Source organism: Hydra viridissima, unplaced genomic scaffold (genome assembly GCF_058129835.1).
Source record: "Hydra viridissima isolate aposymbiotic clone 2 unplaced genomic scaffold, HvirCarnegie_v1 scaffold_13, whole genome shotgun sequence".
Taxonomy (NCBI): domain Eukaryota; kingdom Metazoa; phylum Cnidaria; class Hydrozoa; order Anthoathecata; family Hydridae; genus Hydra; species Hydra viridissima.
In genome coordinates this window covers 3,306,369-3,326,107 of record NW_028324312.1, presented here as the reverse complement: position 1 = coordinate 3,326,107, position 19,739 = coordinate 3,306,369, and the positions used below count along the sequence as shown (strand labels likewise).

The 19,739-nt window shown below is 30.6% G+C and overlaps 1 long non-coding RNA gene across 4 annotated transcripts; it reads left to right on the top strand.

Moving 5' to 3' along the window:
- The first annotated feature begins 757 nt into the window (after positions 1-757).
- LOC149880083 (uncharacterized) lies at positions 758-17,651 on the top strand. Of its 4 annotated transcripts, none has more exons than XR_016446271.1 (5): positions 758-844; positions 12,403-12,901; positions 13,983-14,106; positions 15,950-16,003; positions 16,896-17,648. It is a non-coding gene; the product is annotated as an uncharacterized LOC149880083 (long non-coding RNA). The 4 variants fall into 4 exon arrangements; XR_016446272.1 differs by lacking the exon at positions 758-844 and adding an exon at positions 8,188-8,246 and having other exon boundaries at positions 16,896-17,649; XR_016446270.1 differs by lacking the exon at positions 758-844 and adding an exon at positions 8,220-8,364 and having other exon boundaries at positions 16,896-17,647.
- The last annotated feature ends 2,088 nt before the right edge of the window (positions 17,652-19,739 follow it).

The window sequence follows — 19,739 nt, the reverse complement described above, 5'->3', positions numbered from 1 at the left end:
ATATATCTTTCAGGTTTTGATTCACATTTACAATATGCATGTCAAGTTTGGGGACAGTCAAAACCGTCTGTCTTTCTATAATCGTTTCCTTTCAAAATAGAGCAATACAAGTAAATCATTTCTGCCCAAGACATTCTACTGACATCCTGATTCTTACATCTAAAGTTTTTCGTTTCTATGACTTTATTCAGTTCCTGAAAGGCACTCCATCATTCCTACTTAAAAAGTTACGCTTACTTTCATTCTTTACATCTATATTTTTTGTGTATATGTACATCTTACAATTTTTATTTGACCATATGTGTATATGTGCATGTATATGTGAACACAATTGTATTAATTGCGCTACTAATTAGCCTGCAACTTGGGTGTAAAATATAAAGCTATTTTCTAAATTAAAGAACGGATGAGAGATACCATTTATATATCTGTGTTTCACATTTACCTATATACCATTTATATAATTATATATAAATAGAAAAAGAAAAGAAAAGAACTTTAAATGTAACGAAAATCATTAGAAATTCAGGAAAATATAAAGTTATTTGCTGAAAAAAAAGGGTAGAAGAAATATAGTAAGCATAAATTTCTTTTGTTTTAAAAGTCTCTAAACACTTAAAATTTGCTCTATTATCAATTGTATTCTAATTTTTAGTTCAGTCTTTTGCCATACCCTAGCGGTTTGCTGTGTTTGTTAAGATGAATAGAATGGCAACAAAGCACGTATGCTACCCAATTGCAAACGTGTTGAAAAGAGATTTTTAAAAAAATGTATTTTAACTTAGTAGGCGAAGTTCAATTTCGATATAAAGATTAATGTTCTTTACATCTTCTGCTTCGTAATGTGAGTTAAATTTTAGTTTTGCGTCACAATATCTAAAGAACTTTTTAAAAGCAGCTGATGCTTGTAAATCAGTTTATAAAAATTTGTACTTAAAAAAAGATTACGCGTTTTTTGAAGCTATTTCTTCAAAATTGCAAATGTTGAATTGATTTTGAAGATATTTAAAAATTTGTTTACAAATCTGAATTGTTTCTTACCATAAATAAGAAAACTTAACAATAATTGTGACGCTTATTTCCTATTAAACTTTGTGATCTGTATAAATTATTTACAATAATAATTTAAAATCTTTCTTTGAACGCTCTGCACTTTTTCAAGGTCATCAAGGACGATTGAATTTTAAAATTTTTTTTGAGAGGTGTTTTTTACATTTTTTTTTTTGTTTTTTTTTTTTTGTTATGACAAGTCAAATTTTAATTTGAAACTCAGTGAGGGAAAGCCAAATACAGTTGTAAACAAAATAATAGTAGTAGAACGATTATTTTTGATGATATTTTTATTTAAATCTAAATATACACTAGTAAATTTAAGTATGATAGTAGTTCATACATTGAGCATTGAAATGGGAGTAAAAAACGTTGTACACACTGTTTAAATTACTTTGGTGAAGTCCCGAATTTTATGTATGAACATAATTAGAGTTCTTGGATAAAATAACACATCTGGTGTTAAATGTTAATGTATTTATACAGTGGTTTTCATAAATTTAGACGCACTCATTTTTTTTTACATATATGTAAGAAAATGCTTAAAATAAAAATAAAATAAAAGTGCTACGGCTATGTTTGATATATAATTTAATAGAGGAAGTGAAACTCTATTATAGAGTACCTTAATTTTTTTTACAGGATGTTTATTACTCATTCTATACCAATTAATACAAAAAAGTTAATTGATAAGCTTGATTTTAGTTTATTCATAAATTTAGACGCAAAATCAAAAAAGTCTTATATCTTGTTAATTGATAGTTAATTAGTAGTTTTTTTCTCCCATATTTCTCATTTATAGGCCTAAATTAATTGATTTTGTCAAAAAACCTTACATAAACATGACTTACCTGGAATTAGTTAATCATTATTTAATAAATAAATAAATGTTAAGTTAGTTTTGCACTAAAAAGACGTGAAAAATGGGCAAAAGATGTGAAAAATGGGCAAAAGACGTATCACTCAAGGTGAAAGATGGCAAATTATTGCTCACACCAAAGAAGTAATAGAGAAATCGCCGGGTTAATTGGAGTTTCTGAGAAATGCGTTCGGACAACAAAGCAAAACTTTCTTCACACTGGTGGTGCCAGCGAAAAAACGAGGCCAGGTAGACCCTTGTCAACCACCAGAAAGGACGATAGTGCCCTTTTTAGAGCTGTCAGAGCTAATCCAAGAATTAGTTACAAATAATCGACCGCAGAATTCAATACAACGCGAAATAAATCTATTTCTCAAAGCACAGTCCGCCAAATACTTATCAAATACAAGATTGAAGTCTACTCTGCTTTGAAGAAACCGCTCCTGCGTCCATATGATTAACAAAGGAGACTAAAATGGTGTTGTGAAAGAAGGTATTGGACAGTAGAACAATGGAAAAACATTATGTGGAGCGATGAGAGTAAATTTGAGCTTATCAATCGCAAATCTAACATAACAGTCAAAAGAATGACTCACAAATAGTATTACGCCAGGTACTTTAAACCAACTGTACAAAGTGGATGAGGCTCAAAAGGAATCTGGTCATGCTTCAATTACAAAGGTGTTGGTATGTGCCAAACATACACCGGAAGAATCAACTCCAGAATATACGTAGAAGTACTGGAAAACAACCTAACTCCATCAATTGACCTGCTTATGCTCAATGATAAACCATGGAATTTTCAACAAGATGGCGCTACTGCACATACTGCATACTATACAAAGGATGGTTCAACGATAATAATATCAAGACAAACCGTGGCCTCCATACTCACCTAATTTGAACCCGATTGAAAACATTTGGGCTTGGATTGACCGTGAATTGGCAAAGGTTCAAATTTCCACACTTGGCCAGCTGAAGGACGTCCTTAAGGAGACCTGGTATAGGGTCCCAGAAGCGATGTGCACAAAAACTTTTTGAGTCTATGCCTAGAAGAGTTCTTAGTTGCATTAAAGCAAAAGGCGGATACATAAAATATTGATTGGTTCATAAATTACGCCTCCTAATGTATCGTGCGTCTAAATTTATGAATAACTTTTTTTGTCTTATTTTTTTAATACCATGCAGTTGTACCTAATTATTACTTAGTATTTGTATTTTTTTTGTAAAGTTTTTTAAAATTTTGTATTCTGTATGTATCTATCTAATAAATAGAAAAAAAAACTAAGCCGAAATCTTTTTTCGTTATTGCTTTATCGTTAAAAAACTAAAAATTTCCATTCTCAAATATGAGTGCGTCTAAATTTTTGAAAACCACTGTATCTGCGGTTTGTTTATTTGTTTTTTAGTAATATTAATCAGAGGTAAAATTTATTTTATTATTAATTTCATAAAATATGTAAAATGATCGAATAAATTTTTTTTATAAATAGAAATTATGGGTCATACAAAGCATTTTACTGCAAAAAAAAGACGTCTTATTAAAAAATTTAAGCAAGAAGGAAAAACATATCCGTTTATTCATTAGACATTAGGTTGTTCTCCTATGATGATCAGAAATTTTTTAAAATGAAAAAATATAAGTCAAACAAGAGGTTGATAAAGAAAAACGGGTGAGCATATAGACAGGTTAATAAAATGTGCTGCTGTTGCCGATCCTTTTGTAACTTCCTACCATGTTAAAGAAGATTTAGATTTAAGCATTTCTTTGAGAACAGTACGTGGGCGGTTAGTAAAAAGCAAATTGGTCGCCAGAAGCCCAAGAAACATTCCCCTTTTTAAAAGAAGGCACGTGTCAAGAATGCGTTTTGCAAAAAGGCATATATATTAGCCAGCTTCAAAATGGCGTAATATTTTGTGTCTGATGAGAAAAAGGTTGTTTTATTTGGATTAATTGGACGAAGACGTATGTAAGGAGGCCACCACACTCTTCATTCAAACCTCAATACAATCTTAAAACTGTTAAACATGGCGGAGCAAAAATCAATATTTAGGCTTGCTTTTCACAAATTTTTATGCCAATAACTTCGTCATAACTGTTCACAATACGCTTCTGCATTTTTAATGTTTAGTTTGAAAATTGTTTGAGATACGTAATTGTAATATAGTTATAAAATTAATGACTTATATGTTGATATAAATAGCTGTTTGGTTTATGTGAAGTTTATTATAAAAATTTGCTAAAGCATAAAATTTTTATAATAAACTCCACATAAACCAGCTATTTATATCAATAAAAAAATACCTAACACTAAAACTCATGCTTATTTCTCTCAACATGTTGTTCTGTTATGTTGGTCACTTAGGCCCACGACCTTCTAATAGCCTTTCTCTATGGTTTATTTTGTAAGGGTGTTATTTATGAAGTTACCAGTGGTATTTTTTCAGTACGTTTACCAACGGGAAGTTTATATTGCAACACTTGTGTGTGTGACGTGACAACTGCGTTTGTTTATTGAAAAAAGCGTTTGAAGAAGTTTTTATAAAGGTTTATGTGATACTTGTTAACATTCATATTACAACCGGCTCATAAGGTAAATGACATAGAATTAAGTACTATTATTCATTAGTTACAGTTAGAGAGATAAAAATAAACTTTGGCGAGTTATTTCAGAAAAAAATAAGTTTTTGAAGAAAACTTTTATAATCTTTCTGAAAGCAAATTTAATCAAGGTTTTAGATAACTAAAAAAAAAAATCATGGTAACTAATTTTCTTTGCTCAAAGCTTAAAGAAAAACACTGAAATTTAACAAATTTTCAACGTTAAATATCTGAACAAGATTTTTGAGAATATTTCTCTAATTAATTAAGTTTTATGACTTTTTAGTATCGAGTTGGGCCACCATTGGCTTTAATCAGTTCTTCGAGTTGTTTTGTATTGATTCAGCTAACTTCTTTGTCGTATCCGAATCAATTTCCCTAAGTTTCTTGGAGCAAGATCTACAGCTCTTCTTTTTTTCTAATACATTGTGTGTCGGCTTTTTGATCCAGAGTAGCCTACAGGTGTTCAATCGTATTCAAATCAAGACTTTGAGCCGCCATTTAAGTAACTCAATCTGCCTCTGGATGAAAAACTCGTTGACAATCTTTGACATATGCTTGGGGTCCTTATCTTGTTAGAAGATGAAGGCCAAAAGATTTTTATTAAGAATGTTGACATAAATCCCAGAGTTCATGATTCTATCAATAAACTCCAACTTTCCTGTTCTATTCCAAGTTATCAATCCCCACACCATAAAATTGCCTCCACTAAATTTCGCTGTTTCTCGAATGCAACTGAGTTTAAATGCTTTGCCTTCATTTCTCTATACTATTTGAGCTCCACCAGACTTCACAAGATTTTCAATAAATCTTTCTTCCAGAACCATAACGGGATGTTTACATATTGCTTAGCAAATATGAGTCTTTGCTCTCGATTGGTTTTTAAAATGAATGGATTCTTGTGTGGAACTCTTGCTTTAAATCCACTCTCTTTCAATCAATTTCGAATAACAAACAGACTCACTTGAATTTCAATTTCTTTTCAAGAAGGTTTGACGCTTTTGGTGCTGATAAAAATTGGTTTTTCTGCTCCATCTTCAAAATTTGTAGATCTTGAAGATTCTGTTTGTCGTTTTGTATTTTGCTCCTGATTTTGGGTGATTTTTTACATATAAAGCCTTTTGTGTTTTTTAACCAAGTCGCTTTTGGTTCCTAATGCCATTCAAGTCGCCTTTTGTGTTAATCTGGATGTTTTACCTTGTTTGTACATGTTAGCAACTAACTTGCGCTGAGCTTGCGACCGTTTCTTGCTTTTAATTCCCATTTTTGATGGTTTCAATGACAAATCAAATAGCTTTGAAAAATATCAGTCGATTACTAGCGGTTACTCATTAATTTATAATAAAATAACTTGAATTATTGCTTGTTAATGCTTATTATTTCTAATTATACTACTATTCTTTTTTTAATCATCACTAAGAAAAAGTTGTTTATGTTCAGATAATTATCTTCCGTCGAGTTTTTAATATTCCATAAGGGAATCGTTAAATTTTGGGCAAAGAAAAGTTAATGCAATTTTGTTTTTGTTATCTGATATCTTGATTAAATTTACTTTCAGAAAAATCATAAAAGTTTTCATCAAAAACTTTTTTTTTTTTCTGATTAACTCGCCAAAATTTAATTTTTACGATAGAGTTTTGTGTTCAGATAATTATCTCTCTAATTGCATTTGATTGCTTTATGCCTAATACTATTATACAGAAGTTGTGCTACTTTTTTCGATTTTATCTACTTACCTTTTGTAATGAACAATATTGTAGTACCAATTATTGTTTAGGTATATGTACTAAACAGTGATCTTGACCACTAAATGATACACAGATGTCGATTAAATGGTACTGTAATTGTTTAGCTATCAAAAATGTTTATTCCTGTTACTCCTATATCAAAAACACTAAAATAAAACGTTTGTTTACTGTTGTAATACAGATAGTTCGAAAAGTACATCTATAGGTCATGAGACAGAAAACCTCATTGGTCGTTCACAGGTATAGCTAATTGGATTGGTTATAACAGTGTCAACCTCATACTTGTAATGTGCGTACTTTATCATACGAAATGAACTGGCCTCTAATTGGTCAAATTATCCTAAGTTTTTTTTAAACTGAAACAATTTAAGTGTTTGATTTTCAATTTTTATTAAACAAAAAAAAAAGAGTAACATACGCTTCATACTCCCAATGTTTACTTTCACTGAAAAACAGACTTAAATATATTCATGACAATAAATACCTCTGTTTGAAAAAAATATTTTTGTTAAAAAGAAAATAGTTTTTGTAAAACATTAAAGAGAGGCTAAAAAAAGCTAAAAATAAATATCTCTGTCAAAAAGAAATATTTAAAATTACAACTTAAAGCAATCTTAACAAATTATAAAAAAAATTGTTAAAGTATCTAATTTTTATTTCTGTCATTTAAATTTTTTAGATTTTTTTTGCTTTTCCTGAGAATGAGGTGTTTTTTTTTAAAAATATAATTACATTCTTAGTGAAGAGGATTCCATATGGAACCCTTTTTAAAAAGCCTTTTGGGGTTCTTTTTAAAATTGTAGTAAATAAACCCTTAAACATTGTCATGCTTGAAAAATTCTTTCTAATTTATTCTTAGTTGTAGAGATAGAAAAAATTAGAAAGAATAAATGAATTAATTTATTTCGTATTTATAGTTAATAATTTTAATTATGTGCAGAATAACTTTCATTATGCGAAGAAATTGTTTTTTACATTAAATCGAGATTTTTTTGTATTTTACAGGAAAAAGATTTTAAGGGGATTCCCTCCATAATTATGCAAAACTGATTATTATAAAAATAATATGGCAAGAATATTAGTTCAATCAAAGTGCAATTATTATAACAAAAAACTGTAAAGATATAAACAAATAAATAATAATATATAATATATAAATAGAATAATGAAATAAAAAATATGACTTTTGATTAGCATCAATCAAAAGAAATATTGACAATATGGGAAATGCAATGAAAAACAATCAAATAGTGTAAAAATTTCAAAATGTAACGATGCATTTGTACATGAAAACATTCATAATGAAAAACGTCATCTGTAAAAAAAAACTTTATTTAAAATAGCTCCACTACACAATTTGAAGCTACTATTCGTAGGCTTGAATATAATAACAATTGTTTATGGGTCATACACTTCAACCTGACATCTGTTTTTTTAATTAGTTTTTAAGTCCCTTGAAAGACTATATTGAACAAAGCACCGTATTACAGCAAAGTAGAACAAATAATAGCAAGTTATAACAAATTAAAACAAATGAAAACAAATTACAATAAATTTTAATGAAAACTTCTATAATTTATTCATTATTGATACTTAAAATGGCTTTTTGAATTTCCGTTGTACGTCTAGTTTTTTAAATATCTTGATTTGTAGAGCCCTTCTAATTTTTCATATCTTAATGTAAGCAACAAGACTTGTCAAATATGCCAATACAAATCTTTACAAAAGTGCATTTTTTTTTTTTTACTATTTGTTGCTGTTAACAATTGCGAGAAAAACTTACAAGAAGATTGTAAGTTTTTCTCGCAATTGTTAACAGCAATATTCATATAATTCATATAGAGGCTACAGCCATAAATCCTCTTGTTTGTAAAGTCTCTAAACATTTACACTTTGCTCTACTACGAAATATTTTATGTTAGTTCAGCCTTCTATCTTGATAAACACAGCATATCCAAACGGTATAAAGAACGAATATTACCAAAATGTAAGTGCGTTAAAAGTATATTTTAAGAAAATTATATTACAACTTATATTACAACTTATAGTTGACAGTGCAATTTTGGTCTAAAGATGAATTATTTTTACACCTTCTGCTTCGTAATGTGAGTTAAATTTTAGTTTTTCTGTCTAAAGAAGTTTTTAAAAGCAGTCGAAACTTAAAATTTATTTATAAAAATGAGTAATTAAAAAAGATATTGTCTGACAAAAAAATGACTTATTTATTCTTAAAATTATTGAAAAGGTTAAAATATATTTGATGATTTGATTAATAAAAATCAATTTACAAAAAGATTGGTTTATTGTGATAAAAGCTAGGACACTTATTACTAACTATAACGTTTTTTGTTCCTTTTATTTGTTAAATTTTGTGATCTCTGCTCAGCAAGAAGAAATAAGAATATTTACAAGCATAGTTTTAAATCTTTTCAATGCAATGATCATTTCTTTAGCACCATGTAGGACCATGGTGTTAATGAAGATGTAAGACAATGGTGAAAGACAATAGAATTGCTAATATTCTACAGGTGTGCAAGGTAATTTACACCATGAGCGTAGCTGTACAGGGTTTATACCATGGTTATTAGCTATGAATATTGTTCATGAACATTCAAAAACAGTAGCTTTCCAATGGGCTTTAATTGCGTGAATTACTGGTAGAAGAATTCCTGCAGCAGAATGATATGCTTGATATATATTTTTATTTTATAAAGAAATATAGATTATTAAAGTATTGAAAAGCATTTGCATTTCACCATGTAGCAGAATTTTTATTCCTTTCTTTTATGGACTTTAATGTGACATTCTGCATCCCATTTTGGTGAAATTCTTTATTAGAGTCTGAACCAACTGCATACAGTTCTCAGCCTTGCAATTACCCAGGAACCCAACAGCTGCATCAAAACTGTCTCAAATTGTTTTCTTCCTCCTGTTTAGCAGATTGGCGAACTCGTTACGTTCTAAGATCATAGAACTCGTTATAAGATCATAAAACTCGTCTAAGATCATAGAACTCGGAATCTTTTATACTTCATTATAACAGGGCATATTAGCATAAAACATATTTTTTTTAAATGCATTGATGTATGTAAAAATTTTGTTAACTGCAAATCCTTTATATTGCAGAATTTCATTGATTTAGATGCTGAAAGTGAACAGCATCTAAATCAATGAAATTCTGCAATATAAAGCAATCCCATAAGCGATCCACAGTTCACCATACCTTCAAAAGTTTCCTTGAAATATTTGCATGTAAAATGAGATGCCAAGGGCTTGTCTTGATTCACGACAGGTATGCCGAAGTATCGCTTATAGGTTTCGCTACTAGTATGAACTGGACAGTCGCAGAACATACTAGAAAATGTCATAATTCTAGAAAGCGTTCTAAAAGTGTCCGTAAACGCTCTAGGTAGTTCTGAAAAATTCTAGAAATTTCTGTACAAGTGTAGCACTTCAAGAGCATTTTAGAAGACTATTCAGAATTGAACTTAAAATAGATGAACTTTAAGATATCGCTATCCTGATTATAGAAGTAAAGTTTTAGTGGGACAATAGTTTTTTTTTTTCTTGTTTTAAGCATAACGGGCTGGGAAAACACACTTTGTGGCCAAGAAAAAAAAAGTATAAATTTGCTACATAGCGTTATTAGTGAGTGTGGAAAGAGCACAATTGAGGCGCAAATATTTTAAATATTCTTTGTAGCTAAACCATTTGTTTAAACTTTATACAGTTATATTTGATCATTTACTTAATGATATGATTGTTGATAATCATGCTACAAAAAATCTATAAAAATTAAGGAAAAAAAAGATATATTTATTACAGTTTTTTCTTAACTTACACATCAAATTTAATTTAAAAGGAAGCTTAGCCCTGAACATGCTTCTAAGTTTATCTGTAGATTATTTTCTGAAATTAATGTTGATCCAATTTGTTTTCATAATTAAGAGAAATTTTAAATTTTGATATTCTATAAAGATAATTATTTTTAAAATTAATTAATTAAAAGTGGCCTTTTAAAATTTTTTTATAATATTTTGAAAATGAGCAAAAACCGAAATCTAAACTTTTTTAATAAATTCGTAGGAAAATTAAGACAATCGATTTATAAAACATTAAACGTCATCAAAATGATAAAATGAGTAATACAAATAATCAAAATAAGTTCATTAATCTTTTTTTTTGCTTTTTTTTGTTTTTTTTTTCTCAGGAGGTAATAAATGTTAATTCAATATCTCTTGAGAAAAAAACTAGATATATTACCAATTGAATAAAAATGATATTTTAGTTGTTTATTTTTTTAAGATTATTTTTTTGATTTGTATGTTGCAACAGTGAACCACTCATTGAAAGTCACCAACGTAGCTTCCTCGTTTCATTCAAAGAAACTCGTTATAGCCATGAAAAGCAGGAGAGCATTGTTTCCGACTTCGTCACTCCGTCATATTAAATAGTTAGCGAATATGTTTCAGAGTGAAAAGTTTTCAGATAAGCTTTCTGCAAATTTGATTGCCAATAAACTTATTAACTTATTACCAATGAGTAGTTTTTTAAATAACAATTGAAGAAAAAAGAATTACATGCAAATACTTAATTCTATTTCCTATGTAATTGTGAACAATAAAACGATGGATGATTTTACATGGGCAATTATGATTTGAATTAAGACTTCTAATCTTCTGAGATGACGTCTTCTGAGATGACGTCTTCTGAGATGACGTCTTCTGAGATGACGTCTTCTGAGATGACGTCTTCTGAGATGACGTCTTCTGAGATGACGTCTTCTGAGATGACGTCTTCTGAGATGACGTCTTCTGAGATGACGTCTTCTGAGATGACGTCTTCTGAGATGACGTCTTCTGAGATGACGTCTTCTGAGATGACGTCTTCTGAGATGACGTCTTCTGAGATGACGTCTTCTGAGATGACGTCTTCTGAGATGACGTCTTCTGAGATGACGTCTTCTGAGATGACGTCTTCTGAGATGACGTCTTCTGAGATGACGTCTTCTGAGATGACGTCTTCTGAGATGACGTCTTCTGAGATGACGTCTTCTGAGATGACGTCTTCTGAGATGACGTCTTCTGAGATGACGTCTTCTGAGATGACGTCTTCTGAGATGACACTTTCTGAGATGGCGTCTTCTGAGATGACGACGTATCTAGAAGCTCAATAACCAAATCAAGCGTGAAAAAAATATAAAGAAAAGAGTTTAAATTGGTGAAGAAAATTAAAACATTGTTATAAATGATGTTGTAAATACTGTATTCTCTCTATCTTATTCAGTTGCAGACAAATATGTTTATTCTATGATACATTTAATTAAAAATGTGAGAAACACTTAGTTGATTCGAAAGAGGTCTTTTTCCATCATTTGAGTTGGTTGGTTTTAAAGATGATAATAAAGGTACAGAAGAGGAAGTTTTTGTTTTTTTTATCATTATATGTAGAAAGATTATGGGGTTGACAACCGGAAAAAATGAAAAATTCAAAACTTTGAAAACTTTTTGAAATCTGTTCAAATTAGTTTAACAGCTAAACAAACAAATTATCATCGTCGTCATCATCATCATCATCATCATCATCATCATCATCATCATCATCATCATCATCATCATCATCATCATCATCATCATCATCATCATCATCATCATCATCCTCATTATCATCATTATCATCATCATCATCATCATCATCATCATCATCATCATCATCATCATCATCATCATCATCAGTTAAGTGCTAATTTTCTTTGATTAAAGATGATGAATATGATTTTCAATGATGGTTATGACTATTCGGTTTCAAGGAAGGCATTGATAAGGAAAAATATCCATCATATTGGAAAGATATCCGTCTAAGAAACCAATGATTAAAAAGGTTTGAAAAAAAATTATCATTCAAAGAAGCCCCCCTCCCCCTTCCTCCACCTCCCTGAGACGTTCTTTGGTGAGACAAACCTTTTTAGCACTTTAAAATTCAATTTAAAGTACGAATTATGAAAAAACAACCAAAAAAATTTAAATTTGTAAAAAATTATTACTATTGTCGTGAATCTTAAAACTGACCAATTACAATTTTTTCTTTGAAGGGAAAGAGGATGTGGAGAGCCTCAGTGAAATACAGACTTTTATTTGTTTTAGATTTCAACTGACGATATTTTGCGCAACAAGTTGTCCACCGCCATGTAAATGCAAATCTACGAGTGTATTACGAGTGTACTACTAGTGTATATTGCAAAGGAAGTGGTTTGAGAAATGTACCAAGTAAAAATTCCAACTAACAACAGAACTCTATTTAACGGGGAATAATATATCCACCCTTCCATCAGACGCATTCAAGTCTTTAACTTCATTAACTTATCTTTCTTTATATAAAAATCAAATATCAATCTTTCCATCTGACCTATTTAAGTCATTAACTTCATTAAAAACTCTTCAATTTGGCAGCAACCAAATATCATTTTTCCATCTGACGCATTCAAGCCATTAACTTTATTAACTCATCTTCATTTAAATGAAAACTCACTGTTGTGTGAATGTAGTTTTGTGAATCATACCAAAACGTTGCAACTATACGGCTCCTGTTCAACTGCAGTTACTGGAGGAAAAAATATTCCATTACAAGAGTTACATTTAAAAGGTAATGAAGGCTAATTACTTTAAGACGAAAGAAAAAAACTTATTTCATTAGGCAAATTGTTGCTGAAAAATTCGAGAGTTATATGCATGGCCGCCGATAGAGAAGAGTGGACGAGAAAGATTCCCTATTAATGTTATATTTTGATATTCCCTATTAATGTTATATTTAGTATTCAAAAGACTTTTATTTATTTTCTTTTATATATATATATATATATATATATATATAATAATGATAATGATAATAGTAATAATAATAATAATAAAAATAATAATAATAACAATAATAACAGTAATAATAACAGTAAAAATGATGATGATGAATGACTATCATCATCATCATGATCATCATAATCATCATCATGATTATCATGATCATCATCGTCATCATGATCATCATCATGATCATGATCATCATCATCATGATCATCATCATCATCATCATCATCATCATGATAAAAATAACAATGGTAATAATAATAAAAATCATAATAGCAAAATCTTAAGAAGAAAATGAAGAAGAGAAAGAAGAAGTAGAGAAAAAAAAAGAAAAGAAAGAAGAAGAAGGGAAAGAAGAAGAGAAGGAAGAAGAAAAAGTAATCAAAAGAAAATAATTGAAATTTATCTTTTTAGACTTCTGTTTGAATAAAACCATTACTGCAACCACCACTTCAGCTACCACTTCATCATTAGCTTCAACATCCAATACAGAAACTGCGCCGACTCATTCTTCGACTATATTGCATCCAACAAACACGTTACCTCCTGCTTGTATTCCATTAGCATGAATAAAATTACAAGTTAACAACTAATAATTCTAATTCCCATTGAAGATTCTTGATGAGGTTTATGAAACAGTTCCCAAAACACTCCCGCACCTCTACAAATAATATTGCTACATATAGGCCGCATTATGCTTACTGGTTTTTTATCCTTCACAACCCTTTCCCTCACTTTTATAAAAGAGCTTTGGTGAAAAGTAAAAATTTTGCTGAAAGGACATCTGAGTTAAAACTGCTTACTAAACAATTTTACCTATTTTTTAGCTTTGTAAATATATTTAATCGAATAATTTTTTTTAGAATGTTTTGAACACGATGCTTAATTTTCATACACCATTTAAGCGTACGCCAACTCATTGATTGGAACAACCTAAATGCAACTGTTGATACATGCAGCTATCTTGTTTCCAAATCAGAATACAAAGTAAAACTTTTTATAATATATATACTTTTAATGAAAGATTTACAGCTATGCACAAAAATTTAATTAAGATGATAGTTTCAATCAAACTTTTCAGGGTTTTTTCAACTAAAAAAAAATCAGGAAAATGAATTTAATTATTTTTATTTTTAAAAGAATAATCGAATTAGCGAAACAATTAACATTAATAAGATAGTTAAAAAAGATAATTTAAAATAATTAAGTAATTAATTATATAATCATAAATGTTTAATTGAGTTAAGATTTGGAGCATAAAAGATAAAAAAAAAAAATACAAATTTAATATTTAAAATGTCCTCCTTTGCCTCGGTAGCAAAGCAGAACTCGTCACTGCATTAATTTAACCAGTTTCATGCACATCTCATGTGTCACTTTTAACCAATACTCGTTCAGAAGTTGCTTCAAATGCTCAGTTGATTAATTTTGATGGTTTACCAATTGAGTATTAATCCGTTTCTATTGGGTTGATATCTGGTGATCTAGGGCACCAAGGCAACAAATTGCTCTTTTTTGTTTTAAACCAGTGTGTTAAACTTTGCGCTGTGTGTGCTGGAGCCCCGTCTTGCTGGAAGATGTATTACTTCCTTCTGCCATACAATTGCCTTATCGATGGAATCAAACGTGTTTCAAGGGTGTTTTTGTGGGTATTTTGGTTGATACAGCCATAATACAGCTCTCAAACACCAAGGCCTTTGTATAAAAAACATCCCCATATGCTTACTGAGCCTCCGCCACCTTGTCGTCTTGCTTGTTAATAGCGCTCGCAATTTTTTTTCTCAGTTGCAAAGCTTTTAACGTTCACAATCTGAAAATTTAACTCATTGCTCCAAATAACTTTATCCCAATCTTTAACTGCCCAATGCAAACGTTCTATGCATTATTTTCGTCTTTTGCGTTGATCCATGATTGACAGGATAGGCTTTCTTATTGCAGTGTAAGACCCAATACCTTTTTTTGCTAATGTTCTTCTAACAAGTTCTCCGCTTACATTTCAATTAGAAAAAGATTGGTTGAATATTTGAGCTTTTTTGTTGCTGAACCGAGGATTTTCTCTACTGGTTCTGAATATGCTACTTTTGTTGCAATCACTAAGCTTCGGTGGTCTTCCAGAACGAGGCATGTCAACAACGTTAGCTGTCAGCTCCCAGGTTTTCACAGTTTTTCGCACGCAAAATTCAGAAACACCCATAAGTTTACTAATTTCAACATTGTTGTGAGTCTTTGATTTGACCAGTCCAATATTTTGACATTTGATGCTCTCTGACACTGCTTTTTTTACCCAATTGCAAGCGAGTTGAAATTTAAAGTATTGCAGTTATTCTTCAGATAATTTTTAGCTGTTAAAATATTATTTTGTAATTTCAAAATTATTTTCTTGTTTAAGAATTATGAGTACTCACTATATTTATCATTTAAAGCGGTAGCTAAGTATAATCATTCGTTATAAAGTGTGAAAAATGTAAAACTAAATAGCTCGTTTAAACTTTTATGTTATCAGTAAAATAAATCGTCTAACGTTAAATTAGCTGTGCGGAAGTAGTGTAGTATGTATGAATATTTTTTTTCGTCTCTTTTATCAATACAAACATAAAAAGCAAAAAAAAAAAAAAAGACAAACTTAATAATCTAAATCCGATAAACTTCGTTAGAAAAACTACCTGTTATGAAAAACTCTGATATGAAAAACTCTATCTTAAATAAACTTTTGTGCATAGCTGTACTCATAAGAAACAACGCAATATATATATTAAATATTCATTTATATATATATATATATATATATATTGTAAATAAGACTCAGACTTTTTTTTTTCTATTGGACTAGGTTATATCAAAGATTCCAATAGTTTTCATTGTAATGAAAGATTAGATATCGAAGGTAAGTAATGTCAGTTACAATTCGCAAGAAGTAGTAGCGCGTTGCAATTTTTAACATTTACACCTTGATGTAAACATCTGAATCAGCCTCTTGACAAAGTCATGAACAAGCTTAATTTAAGCTGCACTAAAATTATATGCAGCACCTGCATATACTTTTATACCTACTTTATCCAGCATTTCAGCAACATTCGGATCTGCAAGAATATTGAGCTTTGCTCTTTTTTGTTGAGATTTTAAGCCTGGATTAGAAAGTCTAGTTTTGCACAAGAAAAACTGAAAGAAGTGGATATATTGTGATGGAGTTTCTAAACTGCAGTTGATTGGGTTGAGTACAACTAGTTTGGCAATACCTTAGATTTGAGGAAGGTTGAGGTGGATTGCATAAGACTGCTGGTGGCGAAAAGAAATCCATATTCAAAGATACAGAGTAAACTAGTTGCTCAAAATGTTCAGCCATTACTTTTACTGAAAATATTTACAACCGTTCCTCTTGAGCACGCCTTCTCTCTTCATTCTTAGCTACTGTTACATCCTACCCAGTAAACATTGGATGTCTAAGGACGTTCAATGTTTACTGGGTAGGATGTAACAGTACTGGGTAGCTGCATGATGAGACATCATTATTTGCATGATGAGAAACTGTCTATCTATGTCAGTTTTTAAATGTGAACCTAATAATTCTTCTATACCTTTCTTTATCTGCCAAACCTCTTGTTTTTGGTATCACTACTTTTTAAATTTAAATTAAACAATTTTTACAAACTTCGACCTAAGTTGTTCCAGAAGTTTTTCATCCGGACATTTACATTTCTAAATAAGATTTAAAAATATCATTAAAGACCTAAAGTTTCAATGACTGCCAAATGAAAATTTTATATTTGCCATTTTAGATCTTTGGAATTGCATTTTATGGTGAATGTTGGTATGGCCGTTCCTAAGTAAATCTGACTAATTTGTCTGACTGCCATGGACCTGTCGGAAAAGAACGCAGTATCGTGGTTTACTCTTTTGTGTAGTTTATTTTAGAGAATGGTGGCAGACATTACTGGATTTAATTGATTTTTGGTGTTAAATGGTGGTATGTGGAAGAAAGTGAGATTTGCTCTTTGGTTATCAATTTGTACACATTTTTAGTACGCAACTTTTACAACTGTAATCTTATTGTTAGTGATTTTTTGTTCTAATGGAAAAATTTATTTCAGCAACAAAAATTTTGGATTTCTAAATTCAAATCTGAAAAACAGAAAAACTTGTCTTCTACTTCAGTTAAAAATCGAATTAAGAAAATACTTTGCTTTTGATCGAAATTCGTTGGTTACCAATATACAACCAATCTAATGTTGGAACTTATCGAGGCAGATGGCCGTCTTTTCGAGATGGCCGCTGTTGATGGTTATAAAACAATGTGCTCTATTTTTATCATTGATAGTTACGTTCTACCATACTGCATTACAAACATTACTAAGGAAGGTAAACCACTTAAAAAGGTTGTTAGAAGCTAAATTTGAAATAATTTTACAAGAAGTTTAAAAGGTCGAAGCACCTTCAATGGTTGGGATAATTAAGAATAGAAAATATTAGCAATTATCTGGTAATCACATTTTACTATATATCCGCAAAAAAAAAAAAAAAAAAAAAAACGGAGCTAAATTAACGTGTGAGGAAAATCTTGAGCAATCTGCTCTTCAATTAAGCATAAATCTTATTGAAGAACTGTGCAGTTGATTACATTTGCTATATGTAATAGAAAACATTAAAGTAGTGATTATTTTTAGAAAGCTGATAATGATAAAGAAGTGCTACAAATACTTCTTCGTGAGATTTATGAAAAAAAATCTTCAAAATGATTTACTACGACAAGCTGCAAATGAACTAATCTAGATTGAAGGTCAACCTCAACTTATCTAGATTGAAGGTCAACTTTAAGCTTTAACAATACATTAAATAGATCACTGTTCCATAATTTGGGGGTGAGTCATCAATGAAAAAACCCGAAAAAATCCTTTGGAGGGATCAAAGTACATACCCATGGGATACCAGAACAAGTGATTTTAAAATCAATGATTTCCGTCCGTGAGAGAAATTTGCATTTTAAGTTTTTTTCTATACCGGCTAAATTTGAGAGATTTTTAACTTTGGCAACTATACAAAGATTTTTTCTATCAAAATATTTGTTTTCTGAATAAATAACAAAGGAACAAGAACATACCAAGTCATAAAAATGATTACTTCAAGAATTTACTTCAAGAATGACTTCTTAGAATGCTTTACTCTAATAGCAAAAAAGCCATTTTTTAAAATATTTCTAAACATGTTTACTGTTATAATCTACACCACAGTTAGCCAAATGAGATCCATATTCTGGGTGAGTCCTGTCTCACCCAGAATATGGATCTCATTTGGCTAACTCTCTTGTACCACTGCCATTGAGGCTTGAAGTTTGAATGCAGAGCTTCGGTGGCCTGCTCACTGTAAATTCCAAGAGCTTGATTGCTGATAGAGATGAACTGAGACACATGATAGAACACAGTGTGGGCCTTTGGAGTGTTTGAGATAGGAAGTGCCAGATAAACATCTTTGAATTTTTCAATGTGCTCTTGAAAATTGTTATCCAGTTCTGTTCCAAAGCAAGCTGTTACTACCTTTTCAAATTGTTGAAATGCTTCAACAAATGGAAGTGCTGCATCTACAGCTGCTTTTTGAATTTTTTGTTTTAGGATATCAACATTTTTCAAAAGCTTGTGACAGTGTTGTCCATGAAAATGACCGCCATGAAAGGGTTGAAGTTATGTTTAATTCCATAGGCCAATCCTTCCTATCCGGCCAAATGTTGATCAGATTCTTGTACAGATGGTTGACAACTCCCAACAACAAATGTAACTCCATAGGTGGAATTGTTTTCAAAATTAGTGTCTCATCTGTTGCATTGAGCAGAGGTGTGTTAATGACATTTGTAAAATGCTTTGCACTCTTTAAGTCACTTTCTTTCTTAACAAATGCTTGATGAGCCTTTCTGATACTTCCAAAAGTTCTTAAGGAACCACAAGTGCCAAGGTTTGAGAAGTCAGCATCACACCAACAGCAAGCATGTCTGCTGGCATGGGATTGAAAACTAAAGACAGTGTTAGCTACTTTCATGTCACATGACAAGATATAGGAAATAGAATTAGCATCTGTCAGCTTCAAAAGGTTTTTGATATTCTCATGTCTCAGGTATTCCTTCTGATATATCTGTTATTAGCTGTTTCTCCAGAATCCTTTAATGAAGAGCTGCAAAGCCTAGGACACTTCAAAACAAGACTGTTTGGTGCTGCAGCTATCTGAAGAACACCCAAACTCATCTTTAGAAAGTCAGCTCCACCATCTAATCCAACCTTCAGGGACAGCTTGTGCTGATAAAACAAGTTGCTATAGTTGACCAACATTTTTACCATGCACAACATCTATTAGAGTCTCATTGGTTAAACATTTTTATTTTAGAAACAGTAAAATGATTCTTGAGCATCTGTCCGTGTTGTGCAAACTTCTTAACAAAATTTGGCTCAACAAGTCTTTGAGGGGCAATAGAGTTGAGGGTTGAGACAAGCTGTGTCATCTTATTATTGGACAGTCCTGTATTAAGTTGCACAGTTGCAAGGCTTTCAACTGGAAGAGGATCTCTGAACAGATGAGTTGGAGTAGCTTTGCCTAAAATTTTAAGAGACTTAGTGCATAACCTATAGCATGTGCATTTA